At 43.1% G+C, this 21,102-nt stretch overlaps 1 long non-coding RNA gene across 1 annotated transcript; it reads right to left on the reverse strand.

Annotated features, from left to right (window-relative positions):
- Nucleotides 1-1,295: 1,295 nt before the first annotated feature.
- Nucleotides 1,296-14,255, reverse strand: LOC119229180 (uncharacterized). Its single transcript, XR_005121592.2, has 2 exons — nt 13,708-14,255; nt 1,296-4,057 (listed from the first exon to the last, which is right to left on the reverse strand). It is a non-coding gene; the product is annotated as an uncharacterized LOC119229180 (long non-coding RNA).
- Between the last annotated feature and the right edge of the window lie 6,847 nt (nt 14,256-21,102).

A 21,102-nucleotide genomic window follows, 5' to 3' on the forward strand; every position in this document is an offset into this window, starting at 1 on the left:
CCCCCCCCCCTCAAAAACCTAAATAAAATAAGGTAGCAACTTTCTGGTGGCTGATCACCAGACAGTGTCCTGCTTTTGGTAATTCCTAGTCAATCGTGATGTATAAACGTCTGAGATATCATTCACTCAGAAGTGCATTTAACCAATTACACATGAGGGACAGGAAGCGCCCATTGTTATTAAAAGCAAGTACAGAAAAGTAGTTTTTTTTATTGGGTTGTTATTCAGGAAATAGACATAGCTAGGTGGATATTTTCCATCATAACAATACATAATGTATTATAAAAAAATAACACATTATGTGGTCCTCCTCTGACTTTCTTTCTAGCATATGTGTGAGGTTGATATGCAGTGGAATGCCTTGCCAACTGTAGTATAGATTGATTTTGCATTATTATTTTTTAATGTTACACTAAACACTAAAGTGAGATGGTGAAAATGGTATACACATGGTAGTGGTTTGTGATGGGCAATCGCAATATGCATCACTTGTTTAATTGCAGTTTGTCTTAGCAAGATTAACATTTGAAGTGGTATTTTGATTGTATTATAAATCTCATAGATCGAAGTTCTAAGAAAAAGTGTATCTAGAGTAAAATCTTGAAAATCAAACTATATTACATTTACTTTTTAACTTCAAAGCATGTGCAAAACAGACAATCAAAACTAAATCTCTGAATGCTTAAATCCCACTGTAAAATAAACTAAATAAACTTTTCATCAGGCAGCCTGATGGATTTTCATTAAGCAGTTTAGAATGCCCATTTTAAATTTATATGTCGTAAAAAAGTAAAACTGGACCAAGGCAATAAGCCCATGTTGCTGACAAATATAAGAAATTGCTCGCTTCAGTGTCCCCATCGTAGCCTCTGGACACTTGTAACATAATGCATGTTTACTGAATGCTCATTAGTTATACATTGGTCATGGGAGCTCACATCTCTGGGCTAACAAACAATCCTATTATAAGATGTCCCTTTCTTCTTTTCACAGCCCATTCTGCTCTAATCTTATTGATGTCTCATAATGTTCTGCGCCCCTTCAGCACGAGACTTATAGCACCTGGAAAGTTGTTTAGAGGAGAGCTTGTAAATGCCTCTGGTTAAATTGAGCTCCGTGGCTAAAAGACAAGCCAAGCATTGCCGGCGCAAAGGCGAAGGTGACGGATTTTGTTGTCAAGTCCACTTTAAAGTTTGGTTTTGTCACTAGTTGAGGGAAAAAGGACGGTGACCCTGTGCTTATGTTACGCCCCTGTAAAAGAGGAAATATGAAATACGACACGGACACGATGCAACTCAGTGTTGTCCATAGTTGTAATGTACATGAAAAGCATAATAACACATTTATACACTCAGTATCGCACTTAAACATGTTATTTTCCCTTTGCGGTAATGTCTTTTTAAGAGATTATACAATTAAGACAAATACAATTTGATCAGTTATGGCTCCATATTACTCAAATGACCTGAGCCAGCCTTTAAAGTGAGTTACCAAAATATCAAATATGTTTGCAACATCGTAAAACAACATGGGAAAATAACCTTGAAAAAAAGTACAAGACTCTTTCCTCTTCACATTAAACACTCTCTCTTTAGCTTATACGATACTAACAAACACTTTTACTTACACACAGAGAAACCGGCACTTGCGGAGTTCTATTACGTCCCGCTTTGAGCCCACCCCACGGGCTACACCACGTGCTACACAGCTAGCATGCACGCTACACTTCTTCACGTTTAGACTGCTAGATGATTACCATCATTAACATCTACTCCCGCATGTTTCTTACAGTATTAAACACATATATACATTGATTAACCATAATACAACACTCGTTCTTACCTGTAAAAAAGGAAATATGAAATACGACACGGACACGATGCAGCTCAGTGTTGTCCATAGTTGTAATGAACGACCGTACGCCACACGCTCCGTTCACAGCCTAAACGAGGCATTAGCAATCGCTCACAGATCGTCACCGAATGAGGCATTAGCAATCAATCGCGCACTGATACCTAAACTTAAACTTTAACCACAGAAAGATAAATCACTGATCTACAGACCATTAGTGCATTTTAACTTTCTCCTTTTTGTGAACCTTTTTAAGTATATTTTAACTTACATTAACCCATTCAATGACATTCAATGCAACAGTAGTACATCATTTTTATCCTCCTTACATACTCCCCTTCAACACAGATGTCGTCCCCGACATCCCAACCAAAAGATGAGTAATGATGAAGGCAGTTAAACAGTACACATCATTTCCAGATCACCCTCGTAACGGTTCGTACACAGGCACATAGCTTATTCAAAAGTCCAGGAGTGCATAGTGTAAATGTTAGCCCTTGGCTTGTTCCCCAGTCCATCAATGCGTGTATAGCGAATGTGCAAGTGTGTTTCAAAGTCAGTACCCTGGTACCACGACAGGCTGGTAGCCAAAGTGCTGTACTGGAGTCACCCATGCACCTGCCGCTTGCATGGCTCTATAAGGTGCTGGTGGGTACCACTGCATGGCTTCACCTGTGAGTCCAGTGCTGTAACAACCAGGAGTGCCCAACTGGTCATACGTGAAGAATCTTGGAGGCCGTCTGTCCCTGACCGGACACTGATATCGCTGTTCATGTCCACAGTGAGTTCCACTCTGAACAGGTGCCTGCACTACGGACGGTCTCTTCTCCAGAGCAGTGTCCTCGTGAGCAATAATCTCCTGCTGTCCTGATGTGTCCCTCTCTGTATCTCTACTATCCTGTTCCAACTGGTAGTCCTGTTGCTGAGGCTCAGCATCCTGTGAAAGTTGTTCAGCTTCCTGACCGTCTGTATCTTCTTCGGGCTGTATCACAGGGAAAGGCTGATCTCTGGATGGATAGTATCCATAGTTCTCTTAATCACTATCCTCTGCATCTTGGTGTTGTTGCTCCCTTCCCTTGCGGGTCCCTGCTGTGATTTGTCTTTTTGCTTTAGCTGGTTTCAATTGTATTTCCAGTGGCAAATGGTCACACGGCAACAGCAGGTTACGATGCAGTACCCTACGTCCTCTCGCCTTGTTCTGATATTACTTCATATATGGGCATGTCTTTTCCCACCTGACGGATAACTTTGTGAACGCAATCTTCCCAGTGATTTCGGAGCTTCCTTGTTCCGCCCCTGGGTGTCAAGTTTCTGACGAGAACGCGGTCACCCTCGTGCAGTACAGAACTCCTCACTTTGCTGTCATAGTTTCTCTTACTCTTTTCAGCACATTGTTTTGCATTTGCCGTTGTAATCTCATATGCCTCTTGCATTTGTTGTTTCCACCTTTTCATATACTCCCGATGATCGGCGGTTCCAGCCTCTTGTGTCAAGCCAAATAATAAGTCCACAGGTAACCTCAGTGATCTTCCAAACAAGAGGTAGAAGGGGGAGAAACCTGTGACACATTGAGTGCTGTTGTATGCGTAGATGAGCTTGGGCAGTGACTCTCTCCAATTTGACTTCTGCCTTTCTGTGAGCGTTCTATGCATTTGCAGCAGTGTTCTGTTCAGGCGTTCCACCTGTCCGTTGCCTTGTGGGTGGTACGGTGTTGTTCTTGAGCCTATCACTCCACAATTCTTCTTCAGCTGTGCAAACAACTGGTTTTCGAATTCTCCCCCCATGTCATGATGGATCCTCAGGGGGAACACGAACTTTTCAATTCAATTTCAATTCATTTTATTTTGTATAGCCCAAAATCGCAAATTTGCCTCAGAGGGCTTTACAGTCTGTACACATGCAACATCCTCTGTCCCGAAACCCTCACATCGGCACAGGAAAAACTCCCCAAAATATGAAAAAAACCCTTCAATGGGGAAAAAAGGGAAGAAACCTTAGGGAGAACGTCAGAGGAGGGATCCCTCTCCCGGGATGGACAGACTGCAATGGATGTCATGTGTACAGAATCAACAATGTAAAAGATGTACAATACATTCAATTTCTCTAACAGAAATTATACAAGTAATTGCAAGTAGCAGAACAGGTGTACGGCAGGATCACTGCAGGGACAACCACCATCAGGTCGAACCACCATCCACAGATGCTTCTGTGGGGAGGGAGAGCAGAAAGATGTTGGTTTATGATGACAGTAATATGAATCATATTTAAAGTAATAATGGCAGCAGCAGGTGTCAGCAGAGCCATGCCAGGAGTCAGAACCGGGGTCCGCACGAAACTATGATCCATGGAGACCTGCTAGGCGAGAAAGCACAAAAAAACTCCCGGAAAGAAGCTTAATTAGTGGTGTAAATTAATAAAACATGGATGATTGTGGAAGGAGAGTGAGAGTGAGAGTGTGCGAGTGAGAGAGGGGCTCGGTGTGTCCTAAGAAGTCCCCCGGCAGTCTAAGCCTAGAGCAGCTTAACTAAGGGCTGGTCCAGGCTAACCTGAGTCAGCCCTAACTATAAGCAATATCAAAGAGGAACGTTTTAAGCTTTATCTTAAATGAACTGACCGAGTCTGCCCCCCGGACTGAAAGTGGAAGCTGGTTCCACAAAAGAGGAGCTTGATAACTGAAGGCTCTGGCCCCTATCCTACTTTTTAAAACTCTAGAAACCACAAGTAGCCCAGCATCTACGGAGCGCAGATGCCTTGTAGGGCAATACGGTGTAACAAGCTCTTTAAGATAAGACAAGCCTGGTAACAAAGAATTACAGTAATCCAGTCTAGAAGTAACAAATGCATGAACTAGTTTTTCTGCATCACTTTGAGACAGGAAGTTCCTGATTTTCGATATATTACGTAGATGAAAAAAGGCAGTCCTTGAAGTCTTCTTTATATGAGAGTTGAAGGACATATCCTGGTCGAAGAGAACTCCTGACGGTGACGGTGACGATTTCTGACGGTGCTGTTGGATACCAGAGCAATTCCATCCATAGAGACTGTATCACGTGACAGCTGACTTCGAAGGCGCTCTGGGCCTATCATGATAACTTCTGTTTTTTCCGAGTTTAGGAAGTTGCAGGTCATCCAAGTTTTGATGTCTCCAAGACAATCCTGAAGTCTAACAAGCTGGTTGGTGTCTTCTGGCTTGATCAATAGATACACTTGAGTATCGTCTGCATAACAATGGAAGTTTATGCGGTGTTTTCTGATAACGTCGCCCAAAGGAAGCATGTACAGGGTAAATAGAATCGGTCCAAGCACAGAACCTTGTGGAACTCCGTGACCAACATTGGTGGTCCTTGATGATTCACCGTTCACAAACACAAACTGGGATCGATCCGTGGAATAAGATTTAAACCAGCTGAGTGCACTTCCTTTGATGCCAATTAAGTGTTCCAGTCTCTGCAGCAAGATACGGTGATCGATGGTGTCAAATGCAGCACTGAGGTCCAGCAATACAAGGAAAGAGACAAGTCCTTGGTCCAATGCAAGTAGAAGATCATTTGTCAAGATTGACAAGATTGTAGAAGTCAGTTGATCAAGGTTGATGGAAGAGAAACCATTCAAGTAGGTATCAGGGCCCACGGCTGCATCCAAGGATCCTACATCCGAGGACAGGTCGGCTCCGTTTGGGGGCAGGAGACCATCAATTTTCTCTTTGATAGTCAGAATCTTATTATTGAAGAAGTTCATAAAGTCGTTACTACTGAGGTCCACAGGAATACATGGCTCGACAGCACTGTGACTCTCTGTCAGTCTGGCTACAGTGCTGAAGAGAAACCTGGAGTTGTTTTTATTTTTCTCGATTAATGATGAGTAATAAGATGCTCTTGCGTTACGGAGAGCCTTCTTATATGTTTTAACTCTGTCTTGCCAAGTTAGCCTAGATCCTTCTGATTTGGTGGAACGCCATAACCGCTCAAGTTTCCGCACAGTTTTCTTTAAGTTCCGGGTTTGAGAGTTATACCAAGGAGCGAACTTCCTTCTTGTTGCCATTCTTCTTTTGAGGGGAGCGATACCGTCCAGTGCCATTCTCAAAGAGCCTGTGGCAGTATCGACAAGATGGTCGATTTGTGACGGACTGAAGTTTTCACAGGAGTCTTCTGATATCTTGAGACAGGACACTGAACTTAGAGCAGAGGGAATGGCTTCTTTAAATGAGGCTACAGCGGTATCCGATAAACATCGACTGTAGAAACCCTTGGCAGGAGGAGGAGTTTCTGGCAGTAGAAATTCGAAGGTTATCAGACAATGGTCCGACAGGAGAGGGTTCTGTGGAAAGATTGTTAAGTTTTCTATCACAATACCATATACAAGAACCAAGTCGAGCGTGTGGTTAAAACAATGAGTTGGTTTATTTACAGTCTGACAGAAACCAATTGATTCCAGCAAAGAAAGAAATGAAGTACCAAGGCTGTCAATATCGACATCCACATGAATGTTAAAGTCACCCACAATAATTACCTTGTCCGTTTTAAGGACCAAACTCGTTAAGAACTATGAAAATTCACATAAAATTTCAGAATAAGGACCTGGGGCCCTGTACACTATTACAAAGAGAACCGGCTGGATTATTTTCCAGGTTGGTTGTGAAAGACTGAAAGTCAGACTTTCAAATGAGTTATAATCCAGTTTAGGTTTAAGGTTTATTAAAAGGCAGGAGTCATAAATAGCTGCCACTCCACCCCCTCGGCCTGTGCCTCGGGGGATATGAGTATTAACATGACTTGGAGGAGTCGCTTCATTTAAGCTAAAGTACTCCCCATCCGATAGCCATGTTTCAGTAAGACAGAAAATATCAACATGGTTGTCAGATATTAGTTCATTTACTAAAACAGCTTTAGAGCACATACTGTAGATCTAATATTCAAAAGACCCCCTTTAATTCTCCTAGTTCGTTGCACAGTTGTATTGTTACATTTAACTTTGATTAAGTTATTAAATATAACTCCTCGGTTGTTTACCTTTAACTTAAATAACGGTGTCCATGGGGCAGAAACAGTTTCTATAGAGTTAATTACGCTGAGTGACTGCTCGGAATGAAGCGCAGAGAAGTGTGTAAGACTGCGACTCTGCTTCCTGGTCTGAACTCTGGGTCATGGATTAAGTCCATTAAGAAACTGGGTCAGGTTCTTAGAAATGAGTTGAGCTCCATCCAAAGTTGGATGGATGCCGTCCCTCCTAATCAGACCAGGCACTCCCCAAAACGTCTTCCAGTGATCAACGAAGCCCACATTATTTACTGGGCACCACCTCGACAACCAGCGGCGGAATGACGACATGCGGCTATACATGTCGTCACTGATCAAGTTTGGGAGGGGGCCAGAGAAAACTACGGTGTCCGACATCGTTTTAGCGTATGTACACACCGATTCCACGTTAACTTTTGTGACTTCCGAGTGGTGTAACCGGGAGTCATTACCGCCGACATGTATTACAATCTTACTGTATTTACGTTTATCCTTAGCCAGCAGTTTAAGATAAGACTCAATGTCGCCCGCTCTGGCCCCGGGTATACAAGTGACTATGGCCCCTGGTTTCGCTAACTTCACGTTCCTCAGAATGGAGCTACCTATAACCAGAGTTGGCTTCTCAGCAGGTGTGTCGCTGAGTGGGGTGAAGTGGTTGGTGGTTAACCGTGTGCTTCGACTTAGACTTATGCTTACTCCGGACAGTCACCCAGCCTCCCGGCCGCTCGGGGGTTGCCTGGGGACGGTTAGCAGGAGCAAACGATACGTCTATGTGGTCCGCACCGACTATAGGAGATGGCTGGTTAACAGCGGCTAGACCGGTTCTCCAAGGCCGCCCGCTTTATCCCGTTGCCCAAGCTCCCCTCAGCCAAAGAGACCGTCCAGGCCATCCTGCTCCACGTCATCAGGCAGCACGGGTTTCCGGTCGACGTGGTGTCCGACCGCGGTCCCCAGTTCATCTCTCAGTTCTGGAAGGCGTTCTTCGCCCTCATCGGGGCTACTGCCAGCCTCTCCTCTGGTTACCACCCCCAGACCAACGGCCAAGCTGAGAGGGCCAACCAAGACCTGGAGACTTCTCTCCGGTGCATGGTGGCCGCCTCCCCGACCACCTGGAGCCAGCAACTTATCTGGGCGGATTTGGCCAGGAACACCCTGCCCTGCACGTCCACCGGTCTCTCCCCGTTGGAGTGTTCCTTGGGGTACCAGCCCCCCCTGTTTCCGGACCAAGAGGTCGACGTGGGAGTCCCCTCGGCCCAAGCGTTTGTCCGTCGCTGTAGGAGGGTCTGGCGGCGCGCCGAGCTGCCTTGCTCCGGACCAACCGTCGGTGCACCACCGCCCCTCGCTACTGTACCGGTCAACGGGTCTGGTTGTCCATTAAGGACCTGCCCATCAAGGCCGACAACCGCAAGCTGGCTCACCGCTACATCGGCCCCTACTCTATAACACGAGTAATCAATCCGGCGGCGGTCCGGCTCAGGCTGCCCTCTTCCCTTCGTGTCCACGTCACTTTCCATGTTTCTCGTATAAAACCTGTCTCTCACAGTCCTTTGTCTTCTTCCCCCAGACCCGTTCCCACCCCCGGACCATAGACGGCCGGGGTTTCCAATACCTGGTTGACTGGGAGGGTTACGGCCCCGAGGAGCGCTGCTGGGTCCCGACCCGACACATCCTGGACTCAACGCTCATCCAGGGGCGCCCGTTGAGGGGGGGGGGGGGGTACTGTCACAGCCGGTGTCTCGTCAAGTGTTTGTCTCTACCCTCTCCCAGGTGTTTCTCGTTCCCTGATTGCCTCCCCGGTGTATTTAACCTCTGTTCGTTTGTCGGCTCCCTGCCAGATCATCTTGTGTTGTTTCCAAGCTTTCCAGCGTTCCTGTCTCCCTGTCTTTCCCAGCCTGCTCTTCGTACCTGACCCTCCCGCCTGTCTGACCACGTCTCTCTCCAGCCTGAACCCCGTCTGTCTGATCACACCTGTCTCCTGCCTGACCCCCGCCTGGCTGACTACGCCCGTCTCCTGCCTGACCCCCCGCCTGTCTGACCATCCCGTATCGTGCTCTCGCCCAGGTCACGCTACTCACAAATAAAAACTCTGTATCCAGCTTACCTGTGTCCCGCGTCTGCTATTGGGTCGTTTCCTGACGGACCGTGACAGTATGCTTTTAACTGCTGTCCTACAGGTCTTTCATTTGACTGTTTACAGGAGATGATGGGGCCAATATCTTTGTCATCTTTTTGAGTTTGACAGAGAGCTGCTCTTGAAAGGGGCAAAGGCATGTTCTCATCCGTTTCTATACACCCAGCAGCCATAATGGACCAAACAGTGTGTGGAACATTCACTTCCACAGCTTGTACTGTAGTTTGCACAGAAGGGGAGGACATTTCCTCTGAACACTCTTCAAATCATCGTCTCTATGTCACAGGGCATTCGTGAAAGGCCATCCCCATCACAGTTCTCTCTGCCTGGGCGATATTTTATTATGTCGAATTCGGCTAATCCAGCAACCCACCTCTGTCCGGTTGCGTTCAGCTTGGCTGTCGATAACACATAGGTTAGTGGGTTGTTGTCCGTATATACACTGCAGGATGAGCTGATTAGGTAGTCTCGAAAACGCTCTGTAACGGCCCACTTCAAAGCCAGAAATTCAAGTTTCCCTGAATGTAGATGGTAGTTTCTTTCTGCTTTTGTCAGTGTCCGAGATGCATAGGCTATTACACAAAGCTTACCCTCCTGCTTTTGATATAGCACTGCACCCAAGCCTTGCTGTGAAGCGTCTGTATGTAGTAGAGCTGCAACTAACGATTATTTTAATAATCGATTCATCTGTCGATTATTTGTTCGATTAATCGATGAATCGGATAAAAAAATAAAAACATTAATTTCCAACCCTTTATTGAAAAATAGAACTGACAATGCAAAACATTTAGAAACTGCACAAACAGATTGCTCCTTGAACATCCCTAAGTAAGCAAATAAAATGGACTAACACAAAAAACACACATCGCATGATGTATACTTTACAGCTGCCAAATTAAATAGATTAGGCACAAAAAATATTTAGATTAGATTTTTCCAACATGTTTCGGTTTACGGTGCTGAATCATCGCCGTGGTGCTCCCGTGCCAGGCCATGTCGCTTTTGCATATCTTACAATCAGACTCCCGAATTTCAAAGCCCCTCCCGAAAATCTCCCGGACCGACCTTTCTCCTGATTTCCACCCGGACAACAATATTGCTGCACCACCCGTCACTGGGCGCGCCGTTTCAGACCGAACAATAATAAAGGTTACACCTTGAAGTCAAGCGCGGCGATTAGAACGGAAAAAGATGAGACTGGCGCTGCCAAGAAAAGCGCCAGCACCCCCCCCCCCCCCGTGAAATATCCCCATACCTGGGAGGATTTAGGTCGCATTGGTTTCTCTTCCTCCGCATGTTTCACAGCATTACGGGTCTCAACGCTCTGCTGGGCTCGTTGCCAACGCTTTTAATAATCGATTTTAATCGATTTCATCGATTCGTTGTTGTAGGATGAACGATTTGTTGAAGTCTGGGAATCCAAGTATTGGCGGCTCAACCAGGCAGTCAATTAATCCTTCTAATATGTCTTGATGTTTTTCAGTCCATGTGATTGGCTTGTGTGATGGTGTCCCTTTAAACTTTCCTTTCACTCCTTTTGTCCTGGTGTTCCGGTCTTTCTGCTTATCTGGGCCAGGGTCTAATTCCATTAGGGCATAAAGAGGGTTGGCTATGCGGGAGAAGTCTCTAATATACTGTCTGTAATAACTCAGTAGCCCCATGACTGCTCTCAATTCTCCCACAGTCCGTGGCTTCTTTTCCTTTAGAGCCCTAACAGCCGCAGTATCAGCTGGATCCATCTTACTACCCTCAGCAGACACGATGCGCCCCAAGTAGCGGACCTCACGCTTAAACACTACACACTTGCTTGGTTTCAACTTTATCCCGTGCTGCCGTAGCCGCTGTAGCACTGTTCTCACATTCTCAACGGGTGTTCCTCAAAGGTTCTACTAAAGACCAAGGTGTCATCTAAATATGGGATACAGATCTCATCTCTCAGCCCCTCCAAGCATTCTTCCATACAACGTTGAAAGGCTGTGGGGCAAACCTTTGCTGATGCTGAGCAGTTCCTCCTCTGTGTCTGGAGCCCGCAGAAAACCAGTAGCCCTGTGGCGGATCCTGCATCTGCTGACCTGAGAATTGCAGTCCTAATGCGCCATCGCCCCCCCCTGCTGGCGGTGGTTGTATGGACTCCCTAATGTGAGACACTTTAGCTCTAAGATCTTTCAACAGAGCCATCTCAGATTTAATTTCCTCAAAGCTGGGAAAAAACAGATGGGGAAACTTTAGACTTTTGTTGAGTTGGTATATTTTCATTCTTTTCAGCAGGAGCATCGCTGAACTGAATGGATGGTAACAGGTCTTTGTTGTCCTGATAATTTTTTCTTGTTCTGCCTCTCGGTCTCATAAGCACAAGCTGTATTCACTCGCTCAAGCAACAGTTCCTCGGCGATGTCAGCTTGCTCCAAGTAAGGCTGAAGATCCCGCCTGATGTCATTCTGTAGGCCAGTTAGCACAGTGTGAAGAAACATCTTCTACACTAACCCAGGGTCATATTGGAAACCTGACTCAGATTCCTGCGAAGGGAACAACATTTTTTGTCTCAAGTCGAAAGTGCGAATTAGTTCTGTGGGGTTTCTTTGATGCCCTGCACCTCTGAGGTCAGCTGCTTATAAAGGTCGGTTGCACTTTTCTTGTCTGGTGGGGGTAATGCTTTTAATTCCTTTCATCTCTGGCTTATTCCTCACTCTGTTTCTGTGTGCTTGCTAACTGAAGCTGCAAGGCCTCAATTTCCTCCAATATTCTTTTCTCCTCTCCATCCTGTTGCTCACCTACTGGTTTTGATGGGCCAGCTTTACCAGTTGTCTGGAGCTCAGAAATTTTGTCTTGAAGATGGAGTAAGCCAGCCATACCTTCATCCTCGAGCTCTTGTAGCTCTACTCTCTGTACAGGACTGTCTCAGAAAATTAGAATATTGTGATAAAGTTCTTTATTTTCTGTAATGCAATTAAAAAAAACAAAAATGTCATGCATTCTGGATTCATTACAAATCAACTGAAATATTGCAAGCCTTTTATTTTTTTAATATTGCTGATTATGGCTTACAGCTTAAGAAAACTCAAATATCCTATCTCTAAATATTAGAATATTTCCTCAGACCAAGTAAAAAAAAAGATTTATAACAGCAAAACAAAATCAAGCATTTGAAAATGTCCATTAATGCACTCAGTACTTGGTTGGGAATCCTTTTGCACGGATTACTGCATCAATGCGGCGTGGCATGGAGGCAATCAGCCTGTGGCATTGCTGAGGTTTTATGGATGCCCAGGATGCTTCAATAGCGGCCTTTAGCTCATTTGCATTGTTGGGTCTGGTGTCTTTGAGCTTCTTCTTCACAATACCCCACAAATTCTCTATGGGGTTCAGGTCAGGGGAATTGGCAGGCCAATCGAGGACAGTAATGCCATGGTCAGTACACCAGTTACTGGTGGTTTTGGCACTGTGGGCAGGTGCCAGATCATGCTGGAAAATGAAATCCTCATCTCCATAGAGCTTTTCAGCAGACGGAAGCATGTAGTGCTCTAAAATCTCTTGGTACACAGCTGCATTTACTCTGGACTTGATGAAACACAGTGGACCAACACCAGCAGCTGACATGGCTCCCCAAACCATCACTGACTGTGGGAACTTCACACTGGATTTCAAGCAACTTGGATTTTGCTCCTCTCCAGCCTTTCTCCAGACTCTGGCGCCTTGACTTCCAAATGAAATACAACACTTGCTTTCGTCTGAAAAGAGGACTTTGGACCACTCTGCAACTGTCCAGTGCTTCTTTACCATAGCCCAAGTCAGACGCTTCTTCCGTTGTCTTGAGTTCAGAAGTGGCTTGACCATGGGAATACGGCTATTGTAGCCCATTTCCCGGACACTTCTGTGAACAGTGGCTTTTGATACCTGGACTCCAGCTTCAGTCCACTGTCTTTGAAGCTCCCCCAAATTCTGGAAGCGACTCTTCTTCACAATGCTGTTAAGGCTGCGCTCATCTCTCTTGGTTGTGCAGCGTTTCCTGCCACATTTCCCCCTTCCAACAGACTTTTTGTGGATGTGCTTTGAAACTGCACTCTGTGAACAGCTTGCTCTTTGAGAAATTTCTTTTTGTGTCTTACCCTCCTGATGGAGGGTGTCAATGATGGTCCTCTGGACAGCAGTCAGATCAGCAGTCTTCCCCATACTTGGGATTTAGTTTACTGAACAAAGCTGAGTGTTTTTCAAGGCTCAGGAAACCCTTGCAGGTGTTTCGAGTTAATTAGACGATTCAAGTGATTAGTTGAATACCCTACTAGTATACTTTTTCATAATATTCTAATATTTAGAGATAGGATATTTGAGTTTTCTTAAGCTGTAAGCCATAATCAGCAATATTAAAAGAATAAAAGGCTTGCAATATTTCAGTTGATTTGTAATGAATCCAGAATGCATGACGTTTTTGTTTTTTTAATTGCATTACAGAAAATAAAGAACTTTATCACAATATTCTAATTTTCTGAGACAGTCCTGTATGTGGTTTGAAATTAGTGTGATGAGAGCAGTTCGGCCCTTGTTAGTAACATGCTCAAACTCTGCTCCGGCAATGATTAGATAGTCACACAGCTCCACCAAACTCTCTCGGGGCAACAGACACAATGCCCTTATTACTTCACGCTGTAACTCCTCTAATCCGGTCGACTCCATCTTTCCAGCTAGGTGTAGGTGCTAGCAGTGAAGCAGTACCTTTTAATCTTCGGGTAGTAATAGTAGCTCTCCTGGTATGCAGAAATATCTCAGATCACATCCAAGCTGCCCCAGACAATCAGACTGCCACTATCGCTGATTCGCCACCTGCTTCTGATGTTCCGGGTTGTTTAAAAGGGATGTGTGACAGCGGGGGACATCTGTTGAAGACGCTAAAACCACGCTGCACACTATCCCAGCGGTGCCTCCAAATGTTACGCCCCTGTAAAAGAGGAAATATGAAATACGACACGGACACGATGCAGCTCAGTGTTGTCCATAGTTGTAATGTACATGAAAAGCATAATAACACATTTATACACTCAGTATCGCACTTAAACATGTTATTTTCCCTTTGCGGTAATGTCTTTTTAAGAGATTATACAATTAAGACAAATACAATTTGATCAGTTATGGCTCCATATTACTCAAATGACCTGAGCCAGCCTTTAAAGTGAGTTACCAAAATATCAAATATGTTTGCAACATCGTAAAACAACATGGGAAAATAACCTTGAAAAAAAGTACAAGTCTCTTTCCTCTTCACATTAAACACTGTCTCTTTAGCTTATACGATACTAACAAACACTTTTACTTATCCTTATAATATAAAACAAAACACACAGAGAAACCGGCACTTGTGGTGTTCTATTACATCCCGCTTTGAGCCCACCCCACGGGCTACACAGCTAGCATGCACGCTACACTTCTTCACGTTTAGACTGCTAGATGATTACCATCATTAACATCTACACCCGCATGTTTCTTACAGTATTAAACACATATATACATTGATTAACCATAATACAACACTCGTTCTTACCTGTAAAAGAGGAAATATGAAATACGACACGGACACGATGCAGCTCAGTGTTGTCCATAGTTGTAATGAACGACCGTACGCCACACGCTCCGTTCACAGCCTAAACGAGGCATTAGCAATCGCTCACAGATCGTCACCGAATGAGGCATTAGCAATCAATCGCGCACTGATACCTAAACTTAAACTTTAACCACAGAAAGATAAATCACTGATCTACAGACCATTAGTGCATTTTAACTTTCTCCTTTTTGTGAACCTTTTTAAGTATATTTTAACTTACATTAACCCATTCAATGACATTCAATGCAACAGTAGTACATCATTTTTTATCATCCTTACACTTACAACTTATAACGAGTTGCTTCAGTTTACTTGTATTTGTTTTTGCTTGGAATTGTCTCAAAACAAAAACCAAGGTACATCACTGAACAAATGACTTAATATGCTAACAGTGCTAACTGGCCGGTACGGTAGAGGACAGACGAGATCAGTGTAAGCAACAGCAACAATAAGCTTTATCAAAGAGGAAAGTCCCAAGCTTTGTCTTAAATAAGGTAATGAAGATTGAAAGTGGGAGCTGGTTCCACAGAATACGAGTTTGATAACTGAAGGCTCTGCCTCCCATAATACCTTTTAAGACTCTAGGAACCTCAAGTGACCAAGCAATTTATGGTGTACAGCTCTCTCGTAGGAAAAAATGGTCCTCGCTGAAAAGTCTCTAAGATAAGACGGTGCCTGACCAGCAAGTGCCTTGTAGGTGAGAGGGTGCACCCTAAATTCTATTATTGATTTAACAGGTAGCGAGTGAGTGTAGAGAAGCTAATACAGGCTACATTATTACCAGAAAACTGACTTTGGAGGTGTTTAGGCATTAAAAAATATCCTCTGTTTTGTCTGAGTTTAACATCACGAGGAGGCTGGTCATCCAGGCTTTGATGTCCTTAAGACATGCTTGAAGTCTAAAAAGCAGACTGGTCTCGTCTGGCTTAATAGAATTGATTATCATCTGAAAGTGTCAGAGGATCGGGCTGGAGCAGGTTGCAGGGAGGACTCAAACGCAGAGTTTTTCCAAACAAAGGGCTCTTTATTCCTAAACAAAGACATGACGTGCTCCAACGACGAGTGACGTAAGACAATGACGCGACAAAGGATAACTGGCACACAGGGCTTAAATACACAAGGGAGGTGCAGGTGATTGGACACAGGTGGAATCAATCAGGCAATCACAGGACAAGGCAGGAAGTGTAGTCACCCAGGAACACAAGAGACATGAAAACTACAAAATAAGACAGAGCAGACCCAAACCGTGACAGAAAGTGTATGCAGTGATTTCTGAAAACATTGCAGAAAGGAAACAAATAGAGAGTAAATAAAATTGTGCAAATACATTTGCGAATGAAGGAAATGGATAATGTGCTCACTCGCTCCCTTGCTCACTGACACCTCGATAAAACTATCCTGACATAAGGTGTGAATTTCCTGTTCCCTCACACATACAGCGTAACCCGCTCTCTCAGAATAAAAGCTAACTGACTATCCAGCCCTACCACATTTACCAAAATCAAAAGGGAAGGCAGCGGTAAAGTAGTAAAGCCCACCTGATTCCTGATTGAATAAAGGACTGTGCCCAATGGAACATTGACAAACAGCGTGCCCCCGCAACTGGCGCTGTGAAGTTGATTATTTTTTTACTTTTATGTGTGTCTAATAACTGCAAGAGAAATGTGCCATGAACTCCAACAGAGTGCAGAGGCCTACTGATCCATCGGAAAATGATGGTTTTTCATGTGATCCGTCACTTTCTTTGCGTTTTGACGTGAATTGGCCCTAAACTTAAAGACAGAAGTTGATTTTGAAAAGATGTGTGTAACATGCTTGAGGGGGTTCGTAAAGCATCATAGTTGGAAGCCCTGTCATTGACCAAGCTGTCTCAGTTTGTGTCATTGGAGTTTCACAATGATTAGATCGATGACAGAAACAGGCAAAGCTGACAAAAACAATGCACATGTATATTTCTGTCTTAGTGCCTACTGTGTTAATGTCATTAGCTCCACAAAAGAGGCATCTGGCGTGGCTTTGCCTAATACACACACGGCTATGATAAGGGGGAGGGCTGTAAACATTATTTTAAGACATCCAACATCACACCTTGGAGGACAATATCTTTGATTACTGGAAAGCTACTGTGAGGGAAGTCAGATTGAGCAAGCTTAAAATAAATTTTCACAGTTCAAATCAAAAAGCGCAGGACTTTGACTTTCTGTAAAAAACAGGTAGAGCAGTGGTGTATAATTACAGTAAGCCTGCAAAATATTTTTATTCCAATTTAGTAGGATATATTCCAGTTCATAATCTTAATATAATAATTATAAATAATAATCTATGTTCCATTGTACCACTATTCCTAAATTCAACAGATATTGTTTTACATAGTCCAAAGTTTTTATTGGTTATTTTGGTATGATCTTATTCTAAACTTAAGTTATTCACAGACACATAACCTATAATTTTCTCACTGTATAACATATAAATAGATATTTGTTTCCATTTTAGTTTGGGGCCTTTAGATGGTTCAGAGGGGATTGTGTTTAAGCCTGGGGGAATCATCTTCTCAAAAGCCCTCTGTTAACTCTGGCTGATGGGTTGAGCATAGGGTAAGGGCTGAGGTAAAGAGACCAAGGGTAGCGCTAGGCTTAAAGATGAATACGACTAGTCTTATTTCTGTGGCGGCCTGAATACAAGGACGCCAGCACAGCACTGCATGGCTAGCAGGTATTGAGGCGGGCCACGCTACATAATTGGATTGAATGCTAGCCACAGTATTTATGTCACTTCACGTCTTGTCAATCCCATAACAGGCATGGCAACGGCGTGGGGATCTCCCATGGAGACGGGACCTTGCCTTATTCAGATAGAATGGAAAGAAAGAAGCCAAGCCTCATTTAATTCACGTTTAATTCTCACTCAAACGGTTTTAAGGCCTGATGCTATTTGCATAACTGGGAAAAAAGGGATTCTGCCTTTTCAGTGTCCCAATGAGTGTGTGTGTATGGGAGAGAAAGAGAGAGAGAGAACAGGATCAGTGTTGTAATTGAAAGTGTATTGTAGGCTTATATATGCATATGCTGAGGGACAAGCGTTCTCACACGGATCAGCCGACAGAGACATTCTGTTGCAGCACACTCATGGGTACTACCGTTTACACAGAGGTGGAAAGTAACGAATTACATTTACTCGCGTTACTGTAATTGAGTAGTATTTTTGTGTACTTCTACTTTTTAAAGTATTTTTTTCTGTAATTATACTGTTATTCTGTAATCAAGTATTGTACTTCGCTACATTTTAAATCATATCGTTTACTGAGTAAAAAAAATGCAAAGAAAAAAAAATTGCGCGTTACTGCACTGATAGAGTGATGGAGCCGGACAAAACAGATGCAAACCCAGCTGAAATGGAATGAAAACATGAAGCGTAGCCGCTACACCGGAAGTACCTAGAGTTTCACAGTAAGAATCGACGCAACCGTCTGTAATGACAGCGGTTACTAGGGTAACAAGAGGAGAAAAGTATATAAACGGATATAAATAAATAATCCTGGTCTGACGGGATGTGTTAGCAGCAGTAGTTAACTACTCGCTGCTCTTGGCTTTGATATTTATTGTCCACGTATTGTTTTGCTTCAGTGAGCAGAGCAGAGACAGTTTAAGGAGATCACAAAGAAAACGGTCCGCCACTGGAGTGCATGGTCCGTGTACCTTTTGATCGTCCCTTTTACCGTAAAAACCAGAAAACCAAAACACTTGTTTCTCGTTTTTCGTTTCTAATCCAAAACGGGAAAACGGAAGTCGGCGGCCGTTTTTCGTTTAAAGTCAAAAACGAGAAAACGGAAGTGAGCAGTCGTTTTCTCATTCTTCGTTTAGAACCAAAAAACGAGACCAACTGACAACTTTTCACTCCGTTTGTCCCTTTTGTGTGTTTTTCCATAAAACGAATATACAAAGCGTAGCCGCTAAACCGGCTGTGTCGATTTTCACAGTAAAAATCAACGCAATGGAACGTGTGTATGCTAGAAATCAGTCTGCGATGCCAGCGGTTACCAGGGTAACATTATGAGAAAAGTGAATAAATTGATGAAAATAAATAATCCTGGTCCTACGAGATGTTTTAGCAGCAGTAGTTGACTACACGCGCACTCGCTGTTCTTGGCTCGGACATTTGTTGTCCACGCATTGTGTTGCTTCAGTGACCGCAGAGGCAGTTAAATGAGACGTCGAGTAAACGGGTTCACATCTCCACCACTAGGTGACAGAACACTTGTATTTAAACCAAAGATTGAACTGTGTTCATGTTATTTATCTGTATTTAATGCTGTTTATTTGATGTGATTTTAGGATTCATTTGCAACCATTGTTGTATTTATCTTCAGGAATCAGGAAACATTTATTGCCATAATATATCAGACTTACAAGGAATTTGACTTGGCGGTTGGTGCATGACAGCAGACAACGACAATAAAACATATAATAACATATAATGCTATAGGTTAGTAGTCTAAAAAGTACAACTATGGGTTAGTTAAAAATAAGGGAATACGAGTTAAAAAAGTTAAAAAGAGGGAAAATGTGTTGTTTATTAAGCAATAAATAATTACAGTTATGGTTAGGGTTAGACATTTGGTTAATTAATTCTGGTTTATTCGTCACACTTTTATCCTAAAATAAATGGTTAGGCCCCAGGAGTGAAAGGGCCCAGATGATAAGAAATTCTGGTCAAATGGTCTAAGGAAAATGAATTATATGGCTTGTAGGACATTCAAACATTTTAACTGTAGAATATTTTACATTTCTATCATTAGACAAAAACAATAAAGAGATGAATCTTGTCTTTCCTTCTTTGCTACCATGTAACCTTTCATATGACTCTGAGCAATCTCTGGAGCAGTGGACAGATGAACATGGTGGAATTTATTTGAAAAACATTTTAACAGACTACCTGCTCTGTAGCAGCTCTGTAACACACCAGCATTACGTAAAAGGTATTTGCCACCAAATGTCAGTGGTCTGCTGAAGCCTGCTTCAAAACGGTGGCCGTAATATTATTATAAAAACATGTACCTCGAAATTTGAGGTCGAAGTTGAGTGATCTAATATTAGCAGAAAGTAATGGAATTCGGTTTGAATTTTATGTATGTGTCCTCTATTGTCACAAATGTCATATTTAGCCCGAGTAAACTTTGATAGCATTTCAAGAGGTTAAATGATCAGACCCACTTTAGCTTGGGCATATGATTTCTTAAAAGCAGTAAGATAGGTCTCCTTAACAAACTTAAATCAACCTATAATGTTGCATGAGGTGTATAATTTCTCTGCACAGAATAGCCTTTAGTCCCATAGCCTTTTCTTTGACATTTTAAGTCCATGAAGTAGAGAAGAGTTTTTTTTTCAGTGTATGCATACACAGAATACCAATTTTGAAAAGTCTAACCAAAAAAATAAGCCATAGGTGATCTAATTGAACAAATTTTGAACAATGCATTCATAAATAACACTGCAGTTGAGCTTCTGCTAAGAATCATTTCTACAATCAGTCAGTTAAACTTTTGAGTGTTATAACCACCTGTGTGAATAAGTCACAACAATAGAGAAATCATGTATGGTTGAGATTTTTATAAGTATATATTTAATGACTCACTTATTAGACAAACATGTATTATCAACAACATAAACAACAGCATAAACAGTATCCAACAAACCAAAATCCAACATTAAATAGAGAACAAGAACAAAGAAGCAGCGTTTTTATTAATTAATTTTGGATGGCATCCCGGAAAATATTTACTACCTCCCCTATGCCAGTCAATTGAAAATGCCTCTCTACAAAGGCATCCTCCCTACATTTGGGGCAGTGGGTGGAGGTGGCTGACCACTGTTGGACGCAGTCCCGGCACCCAATAAGGCTGCGGCAACACTGGGCCACCACAGGGTTGTCCATGACATCTGCAAGATAAGGAATTTTTGAGCATTTGGAGATCATTTATGCAATGCAAGTCACAAGAACATTTCATATAAGATACCAATATCTGCTAATTAAGTAATTGAGCAAGACATGTAGTGTATCATCTGAAATCCTGGAAGCTGCACTAGAATTAAAAAAAAATGTAATGGGAACATAGCGTTGTATGTTGTCATTTGTAATAGAGCCAGTAATGGTGCTGTGCCGCTTGAGGAGGGTAAAGCAATGACTTCAGTTAAAGCTGAAGACTATGGCTTATTGGTACAGAACATTTACATAGGATACAAACCTCGGCATATAAGACACAGGAAAGTGTCTCTGACGGTGGTTTTTTGCCCGTCAGTGAGAGCCACTGTGTTAATTTGGGCATATTCCCCAAGCTCCTTCAAAGTTGTTGATATTGTTGGCAGCTCCTCTGCAGCCAGGACCAGCTCCTCCACCCTCTGTGCTGTGTCTTCATCGAGTAGGCCACTAGGAGTGTGTGTATTGTGCATGTTAGGGTGGTGGGATTTATCAAAAAGGAATTTAGACAGTGCAAAACAAAAGAAAATCCTTTATGT

Source organism: Pungitius pungitius, chromosome 6 (genome assembly GCF_949316345.1).
Source record: "Pungitius pungitius chromosome 6, fPunPun2.1, whole genome shotgun sequence".
NCBI classification, from domain to species: Eukaryota; Metazoa; Chordata; class Actinopteri; order Perciformes; family Gasterosteidae; genus Pungitius; species Pungitius pungitius.